At 35.9% G+C, this 13,984-nt stretch overlaps 1 long non-coding RNA gene across 1 annotated transcript in view; it reads right to left on the bottom strand.

Annotated features, from left to right (window-relative positions):
* The window catches only part of LOC112825153 (uncharacterized), a 322,912-nt gene that overhangs the window by 15,283 nt on the left and 293,645 nt on the right, over positions 1-13,984 (bottom strand). The window contains exon 7 of the long non-coding RNA XR_012380197.1: positions 4,829-4,874. This is a non-coding gene — a long non-coding RNA (uncharacterized lncRNA). The remainder of the gene's footprint in view (positions 1-4,828; positions 4,875-13,984) is intronic.

Genomic DNA, 13,984 nt, shown 5'->3' with positions numbered 1-13,984 from the left:
GGGGGGGGGAGGTATGGGGTGGCTGGGTGATAGACATTGTGGGGGTATGTGCTATGGTGAGCGTTGTGAATTGTGCAAGAGTGTTGAATCACAGATCTGTACCTCTGAAACAAATAATGCAATATATGTCAAGAAAACAAAAAAAAGAAAATAGCAGGAAGGGAGGAATGAAGGGGGGGAAATTGGAGGGGGAGACGAACCATGAGAGACAATGGACTCTGAAAAACAAACTGAGGGTTCTAGTGCGGAGGGGTGTGGGGGGATGGGTTAGCCTGGTGATGGGTATTAAAGAGGGCACGTTCTGCGTGGAGCACTGGGTGTTATGCACAAACAATGAAACATGGAACACTACATCCAAAACTAATGATGTAATGTATGGTGATTAACATAAGATTAAAAAATTTAAAAAAAAAAGATATTCTGTGCTCCTTGACTGGAAGAATTAATATTGTTAAAATGTACATATTACCCAAAATAATATTCAGATTAAATGCAATCTCTATCAAAATCCCAATGGCATTTTTCACAGAATTACAACAACCATAAAATTTGTATGGAACCAAAAAGATCCCAAATAGCCACAGCAATCTTAAGCAAGAACCACAAAGCTGAAAGCAGCATTCTCCTTGATTTCAAACTATATTACAAACCACTAGTAATCAAAAAAATATGGTGTTGGCACAAAAACAGACACACAGTTCTTTGGGACAGAATAGAGAGTCTAGAAATAAATGTATCCATACATGGCCAATTAACTTACAACAACGCAGCCAAGAATATATAATGGGGAAAGGGCAGTTTCTTTAATAATTGGTATTTTGAAAAATGGGCAGCCACATGCAAAAGAATAAAATTAGACTAACATCTTACACCATACATAAAAATTAACTCAAAATGGATATAGACTTGAATTTAAGACCTGAAACTATAAGAATCCTAGAAGAAAACATAAGCAGTAATGTCCTTGACATCAATATAGGCCATTTTTTAATAATCTGACTCCAAAAGTAAAGGCAACTAAAGCAAAAATAAACAAATGGGACTACATTAAACGAAAACCTTCTGCACAGCAAAGTAAACAATCACTAAAATTAAAAGGCAACCTACTCAAATGGGAGAAAATATTTGTAAATCATATATCTGGTAAGAGTTAATATTCAAAATATATAAAGAACTCATACAACTCAACACTAAAACAATCTGATTTCAAAATGGTCAGGGGATCTGAATAGACATTTTTCCAAAGAAACCACAGAGATGACTAACAAGCAAATGAAAAGATGCTCAATTTCACTAATTATCATCAGAGAAATACAAATGAAAAGCACAGTGAGATTTAATCCCACACCTATTAGAATGGCTATCATTAAGAAGAGAAGAGATAACAAGTGCTGGTGAGGATGTGGAGAAAAGGGAACCTTCATGCACCGTTGGGAATGTAAATTGGTGCAGCCACTATGAAAAACAGTATGGAGTTACTTCAAAAACTTAAAAATAACACTACCATATGATCCAGCGATTCTACTTCTGGATATTTATCCAAAGAAATTGAAAACTCTAATTCAAAAAGAATATGCACTCCTATTTTCATTGCAGCATTATTTACAATACACCAGATATGGAAACAACCTAAGTGTCCATCAGTGGATGAACAGATAAGGATGTGCTATATATATATAATGGAAAACTCCTCAGCCATAAGAAAGATGGAATCCTGCCATTTGCTACCACATGGATGGATCCTAAGGGTACATGAGGTTATGCTAAGTGTAATAAGTCAAACAGAAAAAGATAAATGCCGTATGATTTCACTCTTATGTGGAATTTAAGACACAAAACAAATGAGCAAAGGTTAAAAAGAGAGAGAGGCAAACCAGGAAACAGACTCTTAACTATAGAGAACAAACCGATTACTAGAGGGGAGGGGAGGATGGGTTAAATAGATGATGGGGATTAAGGAGTACACTTGTGATGAGCACTGGATGTCATATTTTTGTTTTGCATATGCTCTGGACAAGGAAATTCAAGGCATGATACTTCATTTAATATTCTCTCACAGATTTCGTTCTATAAAAATGAGAAATTCAAATGAATTATAACTAGCATTCAAGGGATAATAATTGAATGGAAAAGCAGTAATAACTTTGGTTGGATAGATGGCAACTCTAAATACTCTGAGATTAAGGAGAGAATTAAAAAGGACCTCAGAGATCAAATAATCTGTTGTTTTACACCAGTACTTTGATTTCTTCCATTTTATCTTATATACAGTTTCATTTCCAATACTTCAATTGACAGGGAATTTTCTACCTCCCATGTCAGTCAATTCTACCTTTGGAACATTCTAAATGTCAGGAAAGTCTTTTTGGCAAAAATATAAACTACCCATAATTTTCTCCTTATGTATCTCTCGTTGAATTCTGGTTTGGCTCTATCAGGTGCCAGTAGTAATTCAAAGAATTACCCTGAAGCCTGAAATGGAGTGTCATATAGGTCTACCAGGAGGCCTAAAAGTGCACCATGAAAATGATGGGTTCTGAGGACTGGGGATACAAATATGGTTCATTTCATGACAGATAAAACCAATAAAGAGTATGAAAACACATTCAGTGGATAAGCTTTCTTCTGTGTCTATAAGTGTAGTTTTGACTTTAATTTTCATTTACAAAGTTTTCTGAGGAAGTTATTTTCTTCCCTCACACAATGCTATTATAAGGATTTGAGAAGATTAAAATTATTATGAAAAATAGGTACTATAAACTACTGACATTGTTATTTACTAAGTTACAGGAGTAGTGGCAGTGATGGGTTTGCGTTCTTAATGAAGATTTTCAGAAGAATAGAAAACATATTAATCAAGATATGGGGTTGGGAGAAATAAAAAACTGGGACCAGTGTATCTTAAATCATAAAGTACACAGAATTATTTGGGACCTTCTTTAAATGCAGATTTTTTTGTACCCCCCCCACCCCTGACTGACCCTCACTCATTAATATGTATTTCTGTATTTCACTCCCAGTAATAGATCACATTTTGGGAATTATAGAAAAACAAGAGTCTAACTCTAACGTAAAACAAAATGTTACTGATGAAATTTTACTTTGTAAACATTAGAAATAAAGAAGGAATAGGTGTCTGGGTGGCTCAGTCAGTTGTGTCCAACTTACTTTTAGCTCAAGTCACAATCTCAGGGTCCTGAGATGGAGCCCCAGTGGGCTCCATGCTCAGTGGGGAGTCTGCTTGAAGATTCTCACCCTCTGCCTCTCCCTCCCACTTAGTCATACTTTCTCCCTCCCCATATAAATAAATCTTTTAAAAAAAAGAAAGAGAGGAGCAATTTGGGAAACATCAAAGTCTATTGATAAGAATAAATTTATACATATGGATGTATAAGAATATAAAGAAATATAAGCCTGTCTACCCATTTACAGATTATAACCATATATAAAGAGATCAAATGTCCCTTTAATTATCTTAATATTTGACAGGGATTTGAAAAACCAAGTACACAAGCAATTAGGAGGAATATCCAAAAGAAAGGAAGGACAACATCAGTAAAGCTAATGCTGGCTCATTTACTTGGACAGTATCACTTCAATAATAGGACAGATTTTTTCTCAAAGGCCCTCAAAAAACAAAAACAATCCATGTGCTTCAAAAATCACACTTCGGCTGAATTACAAGTAGAGAATCAGAGTAGTAGTACTTAGGAAAAATTTATATCAAAGGCTGGATATAGTTGTAGAAGTTAGTACTACTATTTGCTATCTATGTGACCATGGGCAAGTTGCTTAGCTCCCAGGAACCTCAATTTTCTGTCTTGTAAAAAGGGGATCATAGTATCTGTCCTTTTCTGCTTCAAGATGTTGTCGTATGGATCAAATGAAAAATGAGTGTACTTTTGAAATTTATAAACACTACCATGTGGACGGTATATGGGTATATTCAAAGTCTTACTATATAAGCACAGTTAAATCCATAGAGAGGCAATGGCTTTGGGGGAAATAATGGCAGGTTTCGGAGACACCTTTAATCTCATACATTTCTGTAAGAGGGGTGGGAACCAATGAGAAATATCACTTAACACATACAGGCACAAAATAAATTTTCACCTTCTGAAAGGGTTTTGTAGTGACTTCTCAAGTGCAGTTAATGAGTATATCACCATAACTGTAACTGACTCTGGGAAGAACAAACACTGGGGCACCTTGGCTACTAAATTCTGAAATGTATCCCAACCATCTGCCATTATTATGAGGTTTTCATTATTCTTATCAGTTCTCACGACAGAGTCCTAGTAATACTTTTGGTGAACACAGCCTTAAATTTCTCAGCTTAATTAAACTTTAGACAGGCTTATTCCTGACCCTCATACTTTGGTCTTCCTTTTCTTGGAGCATTTACTTTAAAGACTTTGTAACTGCAAATTCCTTCTCTGCCCCCTTTGAGATGTAAATTTTTTTAAAAAGTTGTTGTCAGTGTTACAATCCAGGACTACCTGTCTCCAGGATCTGACAGCCATCCCTCTGACATGTCAACATCAAGGAAGATAGTTCTCCTAACTCCCAATTCCTGTGGGAGGACAGGAGCTGAACTTTAGTGGATGCCCTACTCCAAGTTGTAAAATTACCTCCTATCACAAAAATAGGAGAAAATTTACTTTTCTTTCGGAAAAAGCAAATTAGCAAACACAGATGGCCTGTGTTCTCTCTCACCCCAGTGCCTACAAGTCTCCTTACCCTTTGTTTCAAATGAAATGAATTCAGACTTTAGTCTGATCTCCCTCTTGACTATAATAAATAAAATCTTGAATAAAATCTTCCTTACCTCTTTAACTTCGTCGGGTGCAATTTTTGCTTCGACACTCAGGGACCTGTTTAGGACAGAAAAAAGACTTGTAATTTGCAATCATGGAAACAGCAGACCAGAAGGAGTGGTACCATTTGATAAAGATATAAGGTAAACAAACTCTACTTTGTGAAAAGGTTGCTGTCAGTCATAGGAATTTGCATGAAGCTTGGAATCATACATTTAAACAAGTTCTAAATATAATTGGTCTTGGGCAAGGAAAATTTTTGTGCAAAATTACAGCACTGTTTAATAGAACCTGGACTGTATTTTCCAGATTGCCGAAACTCACTCAACACATGGCTGATAGCTGGAGCTTTGGCAAACATGAAAGAATGCTAAAGAAAATGTTGCCATCTGGTAAAAGAGAGAAAGGTGGTGGGCTGCAGTCTTTTTCTATTTTTTTTATGAGACTTTACATATTCTGTTAGACCAAAATGAGCATATCCGGATAGGAAAAAAAAAGTCTACATTTTTATTTTAATAAATTTAAATATGAAGGAATTCAATAGGTTACTATGGTCTTACCACTCTTCCATTACTATTTTTAACAAGTTACATTTCCATGTAATATGTTAATGAAGACATGATCTGGCATATGCACTGGTCTGTGTGAGCACCGAGTGTAGCTTTAACTATTCATGAAGCATGTTGCCTTTACTGTAATTGTAGATGATACTTCAATGAATGTATTCATGTATTACATGGCTGATGAGTTTTAACTAAGCCTAAATATAAATCTCAAGTCACTTTAAAATTATCTTGTAAAGCATCTATCGCTTTTTTTAAATTAGTGCCATACTGTTCAATCTCATTACTAAGTAATGGCAGTTTGTCCACTTGAAAGTCATTTCACTTTGCCTCCTTCTGCCATGTTTGACTGCTAGAGAGAGTCCTATTTTGCAGTTAAAGACTGTGTGTGATTAATATCCATAATTATAAGATATGACTGAATTAAAATCAATAACCCTTTTATTTGCAATAGATATCTCTTAAGCCTTAATTGCTGATTTAGTAGTTAATTGAGAAAATCCTTGTTAATGATCTGATGTAGCTCTGAGGGAATGCTGAATGAGTGAGAAATTGTTCTCCAGTAGGCATAATTTTCCCAACTGTGTATGGCTGACCCTGGAGAGAGATGAACAGAACAGGCCATGGAATGAGCGGTTCAGTTTCTCTCAGCACACAGTAACACACGACACACACGCTGAAAATAATTAGGAATTACTCATCTTCGTGAGAATCCTGATCAGTAGCACTCAAATATACACACACACAAAAAAAGAAAGAATAATATTCCCTAGAACTTATTTTTTAGGAGCCCATGGAATGTACTTTATTACAGAACGCCTCTTAGTTTGTATTTTCTAACTTCATCTGTCTTTTGCTTGTCTACTTCCTGCGTGTGTGTCCCTCAGTTCCTGCTTACTTTGCTGCTGAGATAATTGCTCCTGGAAAGGAGATTGTTAATGGTTCTGGTGGCATAAATTCTCCAGAATTAAACATCTCATCTCATCTGCGTTAGCCTCCTTCTGCTAATTTAAAAATCATTGCCCTTCACAGCCTTTACAGAAGGATCTCTCATTTTAAGTATGTGTTATTTAGAAAAGAAATACAGTCAATTCCTGAGACAATCTCCCTTTAGAGAGGAAGAAGGGAAAAAAACAATATTTGGCAAAGCCCAAAAGGCACCATGCGTCGTCCTAGGTATTTCTGATACATTTACTCTAATTCTGACAGGCACCACGAAAGTGCTTATGACTATTTCCACATTATAGATTAAAAAACAGGAAGACACTAAGGCTCACAGTTGTTGGGTAACTTGCCCAGAGACCAACTGCCAGTGAATAATGAAATAAGGATTTGAAACATGACTTCAAATCTATGCTTTCTTCTTTGTTTTTCTCCCAGCAACAGGATGCATCGATAAAACAATCTGTATTTGGAATAAAAACATCAGTGTTGAAAAACATGTTTTGAATTAAGTATGCTTGGATGCAAATTGTAATGTGTTCAGGTCAAAACTCTTGGTATGTGTCAAGTAATGTATATGCATGTTTCCCAAACTATGCAGCTGTGCCCTGGGATGTCACAGCAAATTCACCAGGCACTAGGGAATACCTTAAATTCTTAAGAGAAACATGGCGATACTTGACATTTGTCAGATTGCCACAAACTAGTAGTTTGAGGTAGTTCAGTTTCAGGAGTACATTGTGCTAAAAGCCCTTCAATGGCATCTCTTTGCACAGCTGGATTTTCAGTGACTGCTGGGAAGAAAACCAAGTACCAAGCAAAAAAATACGATGTGGAACACAGGTTAAATGAGAGTCCCAGTGGTGTCTAGGGTGGTGCTAATATCTTAGAGGTGTGCCATACTCAATAGATACATATATCCCATTTGTAATGGTGCTTATGTTAAAAATTAAATTCTCTTTTATAATTTATGTGTATTATTTTCTTCAGACATCTAATAAATTGTTAGGACAAAAGTACTGATGGAGTTATTTGGACTTCACTGTGTAATAAATGGAACTTTTAAGTATTTCTTTTGGTCTGAGGACACAGTGACAACATGAGTGAGGACTAAGGAAAGCGTGGGAATCTCAGAAAATATTTCATATCTTCTTCCTCTGTAATGAAGAGGTATTTTACATGTAACTTAATCATATGAGAAAGCCAGAAATCAATGAAGATTTCTCTACTCATACTCATCTGTCATACTTTAGAGCTAAAGTCGAGGCAATCTCAGAGAAGACCCTATTTCAAAGGCATATTTATTTCAAAACCTGTCTCAAGTTGAGCATGTGGCCACACCTTCGGAGGCTTTGTGACTGGCAAATTTACCTTGTGAACTGGGTACTGTCATAGGTGCTGTATAGTGTAAGGGACAGAAGACTTGAAACCCAATTCCAGTTCTTTCATTTGCTGACAAAACTAGTCAAAAATTAGTCATGCTGTCCTCATCTGAGAATGAATAGAATTCAGTGAGAAGCCCTACTTCCTATACTTCTGTTGTGAGAATTAAAAATAATATGAGCCAATGTTCTAGGTAAAGTTCTAAGTAAAAACTAGATTCGTAATAAATATTACTGCCTTCCTTCTGAGTTCACCTTTCCATTGCAGAGAGGATCAATAACTTTTATACCTCAAACCAAAGAACTGTCAACATTTCTTTCAATTTTCTTCTACCCTAAATATGCACTACAACAGAGTAGAAAAACTAGTCTCAGAGAATCTCTCCAAGGTTTTATTCATTATTCATTATTCATTATGCACTGAATAATGAAAATAAGAGTTTATGTTGATTCTCATTGGGTCATTTCTAGCATCTCCCAAATGACACCCCATTCTCAGTCTACTTAATGATGTCCATCCCACAAATATTAAACCAATATCTCCAAAACACAAATTCAAATATATCATCTACCTCTACTCAAAATTCTTCAGTAGCTCCCTATTGTCTATAGAATTAAGTCCAAACTATTGAGTACAACATCATGGCCCTCCATTAGAGATCTCCCTATTTTAAAGCAACATAGTCCAAGGGTTAAGAGCAGACTCAGAGTTAAACTTCCTAAAATCAGAGCTTTGTGAATTTAAGCAGGTTATTTATCCTTTCCATGCCTCAAATTCCTCATCTGAAAATGGGAAAAGTAACAGAACCTACCTGAAATGGTGGTTGTGAAAAGTAAATGAGTAAAGGTAAGTACTTAGAACAGTGCTTGGCACAGAATAAATTCTAAGTGTTAGATTATTCCTTCTACTGCTCATACACACTTAATTTCAACAAACAAAACTGCATGATAGCCTCTGAACAAAGCCCACATTTTTGGATGTCTGTGATTCTTATGTTTTCCCTGTATTTAAATTCCCTTTCTAAGCTTATCTCCAGCCCAAATCTTTGCAAATTATATCTGCTTATCAAAAGCCTCTCTATGAAGCTTTCCCATATTTCTTTCTTTTGCTTCTTAGGGGAATTAATTTCTAACACTCATTTTACTGATCATATTCCCCCTTGTATTGTTATCTGTTTATTTTCTTCACAGCTCTAATCATAATTTATAAGCAAATATTTCCTTGTTGGTTAACTATATTATTGGTATATTATTAAAATTCCAGAAATCCATGTGTGTGTTTTGTTCACCTTGCACATACAGCTATCTTGCAGCAATACTGAAGTCGCCTTGTGTGTTCTGGTCAATGGAATGTCAACAGAATCAAGTGTAAAGCTTCTAGAACATACCCTTTCTGCCAGCTGAAATGGGTATGCAGTGTTATAACTGGAGCAATCATCTCTTTCCATGAGATTATTTTGGGAACTGAGGTCTCTGCAGAGGAAAAAGAGAAGTATGTTTTCAGACTCTGGAGTACCATAGTATATTTCAACTGACTATTTCCAGACTATAAGAAAGAAATATATCTTTTTTTTTTAAGATTTTATTTATTTATTTGACAGAGAAAGACAGCAAGAGAGGGAATACAAGCAGGCGGAGTGTGAGAGGGAGAAGCAGGCTTCCCACTGAGCAGGGAGCCCGATGCAGGGCTGGATCCCAGGACCCTGGGATCATGACCTAAACAAAAGGCAGACATTTAATGACTGAGCCACCCAGGGGCCCCAAAATAAATTTCTTATTCTTATTAAAACCAAGGTTGTTTAAGGAGGGCACATGATGTGATGAGCACTGGGCATTATACACAACTGATAAATCATTGAAACTACATCTGAAACTCATGATGTACTATATGTGGGCTAATTGAATTTAAATAAAAAAAGAAAACCAACGCTCTGTGGGATTTTCTGCTACTTGTAATCAAACCTAATTCAATTAATACACATTCATAATCAATCAGATTGTTTTATTTTCTTTTACTTAGAACTTTGTAAATCTAAGATCAAGAGAGATACAAAGTCCCCTAAATTCTTACTCATGATGCAGTTATTACATGACCTCCCAAAATATAATACAGTTGACCCTTAAACAATTGTGGAGATTCAAGGTGCCAATCCCTTGCAGTTGCAAATCGGCGTATAACTTTCTGACTCCCCCCAAATAGCCTACTATGGATTCAAAGCCTTACCGATAACATATAGAGTCAACTAACACAAATTTTCTGAGTTATATGCATATTTTACTTTGTTCTTACAATAAAATAAGCTAGAGAAGAGAAAATATTAAGGAAGAGAACATACTCTAGTTATAGTACTATACTGAATCTATCTTTAAAGAAATCCACACATAAGTGGTCCCATGCAGTTCAAATACATGTTATTCAAGGTCTCACTGTATTTTATAAAATTTCATTTTGTTTTAAACTTGGAATATATTACCAACTGCCTGAATTAAAATGAGATTACTTTGTCTTTTATTTAGTATATTTTAGACATATTTTGCCTATTTCACAGGTGCATCTAGCAATTTTATTCAGAAGAAATATTGACTCCTGGTGATCTAAGCTGGGCCAATAATAGTCTTTTCCCCAGCAACTAGAAGGTTGAGCAAAGGAGCACAAAGTTGGAAAGGGGTAGCTGAGTCATGCCAGGGCAGCACTGTAGCAAAGTTCCTGCTGCTGTGACCCCAGGATATTTATGTTCCTGTTGATGGCAGAAATTTTTAGTTGCCAAAGAATTCACCTTCCCTTCCCCAGTCCTAAAAGTACCCTAATGTTCTATTCATGTAATTGGAATGGTATTATCTGATCTCTAGTTCAAGATGTGTCCTAATTCGCTGAAGCCAACAACATTGTTCATCCCCATAGAACAGTTTCAGAATTAGGGATGGGTATGTAACCTAGACCCCAGCTTAGGTGTGCTGGAGCTAGCTCATAGCAGCTCCCCGGAGCCAACTGCTAAATTTCTTCCAAGTCTGCAAGTCAGTAGTCAAGATTACTACACAGAGTCATTATTAAAAATTAAATTATGAATTCATACTTAAATTATATGGAAATACTTAAAATACATCAATTCCTAATCATTTTATATTTTTTTACTACACTTTATTAGAATCGATGTTCTTCAGATCTTGACATTTATTCTATCTGTATGGTGGAAATTCCATGTAATGGTGTGCTACTACGTACTTTTTCCCAACTCTGTGGTCAGTGACATCATGCTGGTAGCTAAATAATATATATTCTTCCAATACTTTCAAAACTATTGTCCAAATGAGCAAGTAATTCACTCACATCATCAATGAATGAATTGGTGAGGTTTCCCAACAGCTAGGATGTTTTCAAATCATTACTGGATTGCAACCATAGGTGGGCTATAGATACGAGAGTTCAGCAAAAGTTAATAAAAATATTCTGAGAGAATTAATTGGTCATATGGAATTTACATTGAAGAGTACTGTGTATTTTTTTTATTTGTTAATTGTGGGCTAGACATCCTTTCCATGAGTAAAATTTATAATGATCTTATGTACATAGATACATGGTTATATTTTTTCAGAGAGCTGATTTTAATCATTTAGCAGCAAACCAATGCCTAAGGCAAGTAGTTAGTGTATGACTTTCCATGAATGAACAAGTGCTAAAATTAGTCCAGTCACAGGGAAGCTTGGGACTTTTATTCAATGATAAAATAGACATATTTCTCTCTCTCTTTCCCTCCCTCAAACACACACACACACACACACCACACTCTCTCTCTCTCTCTCCCTCAATATAAACCAGGAAGAATGTACCCTCAGGAGCCTATGGCTGCAGTCCTATGACACAATAGAAGGAGTCAACTTTAGAGTGGTACAAAGGCAGGAGAGAAATAGAAAGAAGCTGATTTCTTGGTGAAGGTCTTGAGGTGCTGGATCAAACCAACACTGTAGCAGCCATATTAGTCAATGAATTTCCTCTTTAAGGCAGTTTAAGTTGGAATTTCTGTCCTTCACGAGACCTAATTAGCTAGCTATTTAACTTTATAAATGATGTCATTCTCCTTTCAAGAAACATTCCTTTTTACCTCATTTTTTTTTACCAAAAAATTTTTTAAACCAAAGTTTGTGACTCAGTCTTCTAAAAGATTAGGTAGGAGTTTTAGAGAAGGAAAGAACTGTGATATAGTGCTCTTATAGAAGGTACAATTTACTGTGAAATATACAGAAGATATATTCTCAAGAGAATGTACTGGGAGGCACAAAGGTAAAAGATTTGGAGCAAGCGCTGCTTTTGAAGACTCTCCAGGTTGTTGTGGACAATACACTTAGGTTGGTAGAGATGGTATTCTCCTCTTCAGGCCCTAGATCCCAATAGGTCTTGGGTAGCCATAGGAAGGCTTCCCAGCCTTTTTTACCATCAACTTTATGTCATTGAAATTATAGCATAATAATATTTTATGATGGTGAAATCACTTGGCAAGCCACGTCGTCTGTATCTAATACCCACGTTTCATGTACAATTTTATATCATATGCCACTGTCTGCAGATTATAAAGTAATTAAAATGCATATTATTGTGTTTACCTTATATACAACATAGCTACATCATGATGGCCAGTCTGTGGGAATGTTACATCAAAAGGCCTAGATCATCACAACTGCGTCTATTGCTTTCATCCACAGACACCTTAACAAACACGGAATTAGATACCGGAGTAGGGCAAGGGCCACAGATCCTTCGAGAAATTTATCTTTTTGAAATATGTTATATGGTCAACATGGAACAAAAGCACTGGGATACTTTTCCATTTTCCAGGATAGAAAAGTTCTAGCCCATAATGGTACAGAGCAGTGAATTAGCCAATCAAGTTACTGATTCTGGTAACCAAAGAAACAACAAAGGATGAAAAATTCCTTACTATATCTAGAATCTTTACTATATCTAATGGTACAGAATAATTTAAAGTGAGAATACCTTAAAAACAACCCTTGAAAACCCTACTACAAGACTTGGATTGATACTCAGTTCCTGTACGTTACAATGGTGAAAGAAAAAAGAAAAGAAAAGAAAAGAAAAGAAAAAAGAAAAGAAAAGAAAAAAGAAAAGAAAAGAAAAGAAAAAAGAACCTTCTATCTTTTGTCACCATAGAGCTGAAGCTACTAAATATCAAATATAGGAATTGATTCTGTGGGGTGCTTAACTAAAGGACCCATTAAATTCACAACCTCACTAATTCTTTTATATGGAATATATACTAATAGGAAATTAAGTAACCGTAATCATTGAAATAAGGGTATCCAGAGCATTCAAAGGATCTGGAGCCTCCCGATTCCTCAAACTGCTTTGCAATGTTTCCATTGTGTTTTTCTTGCTGTACAGATCTAAAAATTTACCCAATTCAAACATTTATAGCTTCCCAACTGCTTCAATTAGGGAAACGCAAAATCAGAATAGAGAATAAAAGCATTATACCGCAAATTTTGCAAACACTCAATCACGAAGAGCAGAGTATGATTTTGGATCAGGCTTAAGTCTTTGCTATGGGTGAACACACAACAATTTGGAATTCAACAGCTTGCGGTAACTGTGATTCTAATAATTTGTAGGTTTAGTCAAAGCAAACCAAGATCAAAAGATGACTCGTGCTAAGTAATAGTAAAACGCCAGAAGTCTGATATAAAAGAAGGAAGTCAAAGACTACGGGAGAAAGTAATGTTAGATTAGATCCATCCTGTACTTTTCACCCACAGATCTCCTCCCTATTTTCATTGCCAGGGTCCAGACAACTCTTAAATATTCTTTCCAATTAGGAACAGACTAATGATGAAAGTCCTGGTTTCTCTGAAAAGTGCTTTACTGGGCTGAGAATTCTAGTGAACAAGGATAGAATAAGACTGTGATCCATGATCTCACTAGGGATGGAATAAGCCACGCCCAGCAGGGCCAAGTCTGTGTTATTACCCTCCAGAAACAAAATATCACCTGCCATAAGATTACACTGTTCCTATGACCTCCAATCTTCCAGATGTCTCAGCTCAAATTAAATCCCAGTGACAGTAAATTTGATTATTCAAATGTGGCCCTTGTATCTGCCTGAGAATTAATCAGTCATGGCTAGAAATAGGGCTTGGTTATAGTCACTGGGGCATCACTTTGAATATGATGAATCACTGTACTTTGATCTATTTTGTTCTTTTTTACTTGATTCTTAACCCATACACACACACACACACACACACACACACACACACACACACACACACA

This window comes from Callorhinus ursinus, unplaced genomic scaffold (assembly GCF_003265705.2).
Source record: "Callorhinus ursinus isolate GAN/ISIS: 27379988/994484 unplaced genomic scaffold, GSC_fseal_2.0 scaffold12, whole genome shotgun sequence".
In the NCBI taxonomy this organism is placed as follows: Eukaryota; Metazoa; Chordata; class Mammalia; order Carnivora; family Otariidae; genus Callorhinus; species Callorhinus ursinus.
The sequence above is the reverse complement of the archived record's forward strand: the minus strand, read 5'-3'. Positions and strand labels throughout refer to the sequence as shown.